Source organism: Adiantum capillus-veneris, unplaced genomic scaffold, assembly GCF_014529385.1.
Source record: "Adiantum capillus-veneris isolate H3 unplaced genomic scaffold, ASM1452938v2 Hic_scaffold_264, whole genome shotgun sequence".
Taxonomy (NCBI): Eukaryota; Viridiplantae; Streptophyta; class Polypodiopsida; order Polypodiales; family Pteridaceae; genus Adiantum; species Adiantum capillus-veneris.
The window spans coordinates 154316-160315 of NW_028221395.1; positions in this window are offsets into that span (position 1 = coordinate 154316).

The window sequence follows — 6000 nt, forward strand, 5'->3', positions numbered from 1 at the left end:
CTTGCCATTCATCAACCATATTTTCTTTACCCTTAGCCTTTCATACTTCTCTCTGTTGAGCCCATTTTCTACTTTCAGTAGTGACTGGTTTGTCTGGAATCTCTCGGATTTCCTCAATCACTATTCCTTTGCTCCGTGTAACTGCTCGTACTTGAACTGGCTTTGGTATCCTCACCTCAGTAGCCGCAGTCCCAGGTGTGTCTGGACATTGAGCCATGAAATGCCCATACTTTCCACAAGTATAGCAACTCATACTTCGGCTCTAGAAGTTACCACGCCCCCGGCCCCGGCCACTACCCTCTTGGTATCTACCGCGCCATGGACCAGTATCATTGGTACCTGGTTTCTCCTCTTGAGAAGTGTTGGCAGTTTCCACTCTTACTGGTTAGGCATTGATAAATGCCACCACTGAAAAGTCTTTGCCCTTTTTGAAATGATGAATCCAAATGCCACAGTTATTCCATAAATGGCCACAGGCTTTACAATAAGTACATTGTGGGTACTCATTGGAAACATGGTCCATAGATTTACATTTGAACACCAAGTCTCCATTCTTCTCATCGGTTTTCTGGTCTCGCTAATCTCAGCAATTTGCCGAGCCATCTCTTCAATCTTCCTAGCTCAAGACCCCTTTTTAGGCTTATCCTTGGTCTTCTCATCAGAGCTACTCTCAAAATTACTGGAAACTCCGCTTGAATCAGAGCCATCAGTAGAAGGACTGCTACTACTGGACCTCCTCTTCCTATGGCCCTTTTCCTTCTTAGCTTATTGTTCTAGCTTCAAGGCTTGTTGCACCAAATCATTGAATTTCTTTGTCGGTGCTGGTACCTCTTGCTCCCTAAGCTTCTTGCTGTGAAAGCCATTCAAGAACCATGCTCGCAGTCGCTTTTTTTATGGTGGTTCCTGCAGCTATCTTGTCAGCTCCTTGATTTTTTTCAGCATAGCTTCGGACTGACAATTTCCTCTGCTTAATCTTACCAGTTCACAAAGAATATCCTCAGCACCTCTGTTCTCGGAATATTCCAGTTTGAAGGATTTAAGTAGTTTATTATAGGATCGGAGCTGGCAAGCCGGGTAATGGTAGTGCCACTTCCTCGCTGCCTCCTTCAGTGTTTGCGGAAAGTATTCACCCCAGTCATCCTCATCAATATTTTTCACTTTTGCATACTGCTCAAAAGCTTGGATGTGAACATCCGGATCATCCTTCTTATCCCCTTTGAACACTGGAAAAGAGATTTTCAACAAGGATGTGTAATCATGTCGATCACCGTTGGTCCTTCCTCTTCTCATCGTAGAGTCTGGACGCCTCCTTGGAGTTTTCTTACAGTTGTCTGTATCTGCATCCCAATTAATATTGGCTTCTGTCTCAGTTTCTGTGTCCTCCCTGGCTTGTCTACTGGAAGTATGGTGACTTCCTTTACTGCCTTTGGCACCCTCGTACCCCTGTCTGGACCAAGAACTTTTAGCCTTGCATGCTTCCCTTTCTGCCCTTCTGTGTCTGGACTGACTAGAATGCTGTGACACCTGCGCCTCATCAGCCTGACTGTTCTCCTCCTGAGCCTCAGTGTCAGTCACCAACTCATGCTTGGGGTTAGAGTCTCTTTCTGAGTCCTGAGGAATAGGGTCAACACAGTAGGATGGTTTTCGGCCATGACTGGTTTTGGGTGCCATTATTGCAGGTGAGAAACTTCCAACTGGGAGATGAGTTTTCTAGTCAACGAGCAATAGTTCTAGCCACCGTGATTTCCAAAATGGAATTGGAGCTGATCTCTTTAGATAACTAATTCTAGTGTTAGAAGTTTACAGCTACGGGTGATGTGTTAGTTCAAACAGTAGACTGGACAAGGAAATAGAAACTGAACTAGAATACATCTACTGAAATGAGAAACAGACTGAAGTATTGAGAATGATATTCAGATTTAGATTCAGAGAGAATGAGTAGAAAGTATGTATGACTGGAGTATAATGTACTGCTGTATTTAGGATTACAAATGAAAGATAACAATTAAAGATGATGTAGCTCAAGAACAGTTCAGGAGTTAAGGATTATGAATCAAAATCTTAAGCAGAAGTACAGCCGACAAATGACTCTATTCATGCCCACGACAAATGCCAACCCGATTACAATGTAATGGGTCCTATTTATATGCCTTGGGAATTACTATGGTAACTGCCGTAGTAATTACTGACTGATCCACTGTTCGTCTCACAGGAGTCGGTTCCCACCTAGTGAGACTGTATCAGCCATCTACAAGTACAAAGTGAGAAACATTGGTATAATTAATGTGACAAGCAAATAAGGATAAAGAAGGTATTCGCTCACTTGCTCACAATTGCATGGAAAAACTAATTTTCATACCTCCCTGTGTGATTCACACTAGAGTCCACCATGTAGAGGCCATTCTCATGCCATCTAGACACATTTGCAAACCACTTGCACTTAAAGATGAAGGTATGCAAGGTTCAAATTAACCTTTGGTATCCTTTCAATAGTCCCATAGTACCTAGCTTCATCACCATCTATGTCAAAGATGCCCATGATGCCACATGAATCCATGGTGGTTCGACGCTTGTCAAGGTGGGTGTACGAAAGTGTCAACCCTTTGACCACATAAAGTTAAAGGAAAGGCATTACAAAATAAGAAAATATATTTTATCAATTCCAAAGATAAAATCAAGAAAAAACTATACAATATGGTTTAAGTATACGAGTACTCTACCTTTGGTATGCAACCTCATGCATACTCCCATTCTTTGTTGGTGTGTGATGTCTTCTCTGCATGCTTTTTTCTTCTATCATTCTCTCATCAATCCACTTGGAACTAGTGAGATATGGAAAACATGCAAGGTGTCGAGGCATTGGGGGTGCCTTCCTATCTCCATGTGCTTGCTTCCATGCTTTTACTCCTGCAAAAACCTTTCCTTTGCCATTGTCCACAAGTCCACCCATTTGGTCATAACCTTTGCATTGAGGATACAAAGTTACTGACCACTTGAGATTGATCCATATCCATGTTAAATGCTTTTCCCTTTTCACTTGGAAAGTGTGAATTCATCCTTGCATCCTCCTTGACTGACCACATGCGAGGCATTGGGATCAACTTGTGCCAAATACTTTGAAATATAAACAATTCATCTCTTGCATGATACACCCTTTGGCCATACATGCCTCTGGCTGGGACCGACCGTAGCCACAAAATCTTTGAGTCTTTAAAAACCTCTCTAAAAAGAACATCCATCGTGCATGCAATACTCAACACATAACGATCTCCGCAACCTCATGAACCAAGAGACAGATTTGGCTAAGAAGAATTGATCGAGGAAATGCATCCTCAATGGCACACACAGTTTCGACTACAATTGTTTGAGCAGCAGGGATGGCATCTATTCAATTTCTTTGGAGCTTACAAATCTATATGAAAACACACAAGAGTACACTAATTAAGTGCTTGTTGAGGGTATTGTGTACATATAAAAGTTTGGTTTCTGAGTTTGGAAATAACTTCCCTCACTTTCTTGTCCCGACATATGCACATACTCACCGACAAAATGAACTACAATGCCAAAATAGTAAACACGAAAGTGAGAGAAATTCATACACACACATTAATATCTAGACAAAATGAGGGAGAGAGAGAGAGAAAGAATTACTTGTAGCATCCTGTGCCAATCATGGGACTTCAACTTATACAATTGAATGCTTCCACCTTTCTTTTCTTTTGTGAAATCTCCCTTTAGTGACCTCATGTATCCTGTTGGTGTGCAAATAGATGCAATGGCATCCTTCACTTGATCTAGCTCTTCTTTGGTTAGCATCCATGGCGGCGCTTTAGGAAGCACAATCTTCCCATTGGGAGATCGATGTGGTGTGTGGAGGTGGGGAGACGTTTCAAGGCTCTAAAATCCTCCCTCACCCCAATGAGTCTTTTTTTCCAATATATGGTCCCATAGGGTGTGCAGTACTACATTCTTGAATATGTGTATGGAATACAAGAGGTGTTGTATTTTTAAGTCCTTCCAATAATCAGAGCCTTAAAAATATGAAATACCTTCACTATGAAGATCTCTAACTATTTACCGCAGTCATTTACCACGTTTTGTAGAAAGAAGGTCCAAAATCATCTGGAGAGGGAAGAGAAAGGAGGGCGGGGAGAGGTGGGGGGGGGGGGGGGGGGGGAAGAGGGTTGCATTTCAAATATTACCGTGATTATTTTTGCAATTATTACCGTGATAGTTACCTTTGTTATTGCCATGAGTATTACAACGTTTATTCTTGAAGTGCAATTTAGCATCTAAACATTCACATTCACATTTTGGCTTAACATACCATCCCCCCCCCCCCCCCCCCCCCCCCCCCCCCCCCCCCCCCCCCCCCCCCCCCCCCCCCCCCCCCCCCCCCCCCCCCCCTCAAATTTTGGTGTTTTCCTTCTCTTAATAAAAATAAAGAATATTATATGAAAATTATTAAATTTTTAATAAAGAGGTATAAAAATATGGACAATGGTTAGCTATGTGGGATTACACTTGGTTAGAGCTACACTAATCACTGTCACATGATTAAAATAAATTAGCACGCTTCACAAAATTAAAGAGAGGAAGGGGGGGGAAAGAGATGAATGGATGACACGACCAAAAAAATTTCATAACTTAAAGTATACAAAAGTTTGTGAATCATCTTCCAAAAGATTTCTACAAGAAAATCATCCAATTCTAAGCCCATGGCTCCTAAATCATAAAGAGAGAATATAATGTCTTTTGTAGATGCGTTGGCTTCATCAGCTTCGAATTCTTCATTCTCCATCTCATCATCTTCATCATCATGGACAATCATCCTCGCTAAGACTTGCAGCCACCAGACTTGATTCATCAATCTCCCTCTCCTCTGTCTCCCCCTCATCAAAGTAGGAGGTGAAAGAGGGTTGGAGATGGTCTCCACTTCATTAGTGGCAAAAATGGTTCTCCCCCGAGGTGTTACAGGAATTACAAACCAAAGTTTTGTTTGGTGGATTGTTGGGATATAGATGACCTATAGAAGAGAAGCTCAAAGTGAGTAACATGGGTATAATTATGTTACAAGCAAATAATAATAAAAAAGGTAGTCACTCACATGCTCACAATCATGTGGAAAAACTAAATTGTCATACCTCCCATGCGTGATGCACACCAGAGTTCACCATGTAGAGGTCATTCTCATGTCATCTGACACATTTGCAAACTACTTCCACTCGAAGATAAAGATATGAAAGGTTCTAAAATTAACCTTTAGTATCCTTTCAATAGTTCCACAATACCTGGCTTCATCCAATCTGTGTCAAAGTTTCCCATGATGCCACAGTCCATGGTTGTTCTATGCAGCTTATCAATTTGGTGCGTGCAAAAGTGACGACCCTTTGACCACATAGAGATAAAGGAAAGGCACTACAAAATAGAAAATATAATTTATCAATTACAAAGAATATAAATCAAGAAAAATACTATACAATATTGTTTAGGTATATGAGTACTCTATCTTTGTCGGTGATGTCTTCTCCGCGCGCTTTTGCTTCGATCATTCTCTCATGAGTCCACCCTGCAATAATGAGATTTGGGAAAACATGCAAGGTGTTTAGGCAGTGGGTGTGCCCTCCTTCCCCATGTACTTGTTTCCATGCTTCTCTTCTCTTGCAAAAACCTTGCCTTTGCCATTGTCCACCACAAGTCCACCCACTTGGTCAGAAACTTTTTGCTTTGAGGAATAAGAAAGGTATTGCCCCACCCACTCGGGATAGGAATCTCATATCCATGTTAAATTATTTTCTCTTTCACTTGATAAAATCGTGGTGAAACTTTGAAGTCATCCTTATCCTCCTCGTCTCTGACTACATGCGAGGCATTGAAGGATTCACTTTGCCATAAATATTCCGAGATGTAAAACAACAAGAACACCAGTCGTGCATAGATCCACCCTTTGGCATCACCATGCGTATTTGTTGAAGACCGTAGCCGATAACAAATCTTGTG